Source organism: Orycteropus afer, unplaced genomic scaffold, assembly GCF_000298275.1.
Source record: "Orycteropus afer afer isolate SDZICR_OR568_19922 unplaced genomic scaffold, OryAfe1.0 scaffold00565, whole genome shotgun sequence".
Classification (NCBI taxonomy): domain Eukaryota; kingdom Metazoa; phylum Chordata; class Mammalia; order Tubulidentata; family Orycteropodidae; genus Orycteropus; species Orycteropus afer.
The window spans coordinates 446,507-447,321 of NW_006922152.1; the positions used below are offsets into that span (position 1 = coordinate 446,507).

At 52.5% G+C, this 815-nt stretch overlaps 1 pseudogene; it reads right to left on the bottom strand.

Moving 5' to 3' along the window:
• Window positions 1-815, bottom strand: part of LOC103210057 — an 80,983-nt pseudogene that overhangs the window by 12,808 nt on the left and 67,360 nt on the right.

Consider the following 815-nt stretch of genomic DNA (forward strand, 5'->3'; position numbering starts at 1 on the left):
TTGGCATAACTGAGTGAGTGCCTCCAATGGGGCATCTGTTGGAGGCACTCACTCAGTTATGCCAAGAGATTTGGAAGACAGTCAGCCCCGGGGTTACAGGTGAGGAGAGACCACTCAGGGATGCCCGAAGTAGCAAATGGGAAGAGTAGGAGAAAGGGGATTAAAGCCAGGAAGCCAGAGAGAAGAGCAGTCAGCCAAAGGGATTAGGTGAGGAGAGGCAACTCAGGCCCGCCCAGAGTAGCAGGCCAGAAAAGCAGGAGAAAGGGAATAAAAAGCCAGTAACCCGGACAGAAGAGCAGTCAGCCCCAGGGTTGCAGCTGAACAGAGACAACTCAGGGACACCCAAAGTAGCAAGCGGGAAGAGCAGTAGAAAGGGGAATAAAAGCCAGGAAGCCAGAGAGAAGAGAAGTCAGCCAAAGGGATTAGGTGAGGAGAGGCAACTCAGGCCCTTCCAGAGTAGCAGGCCGGAAGAGCAGGAGAAAGGGGATAAAAATCCAGAAACCCGGACAGAGGAGCAGTCAGCCCCAGGGACAACTCAGGGATGCACAAAACAGCAGGGAACAAGAGCAGGAGAAAGGGGATTAAAAGCCCGGAAGCCAGACAGAGGTACAGTCATCACAGGGACCCAGTTGGGGGTGATACGAGAGGTCTCCAGCAGCAAGACAAACTTGTCTGTCAGTTTGTCCTACTGTGGTGACATGTAGACTTGAGTTTTGAGGCTGAGCCTGTGGTGTTTAAAATCCAGCGAGATGCACCTGATGCTCAGGTAACAGCCCATCTTATAGACTGAGACAGACTAGGAAGAAGGAAGAGGC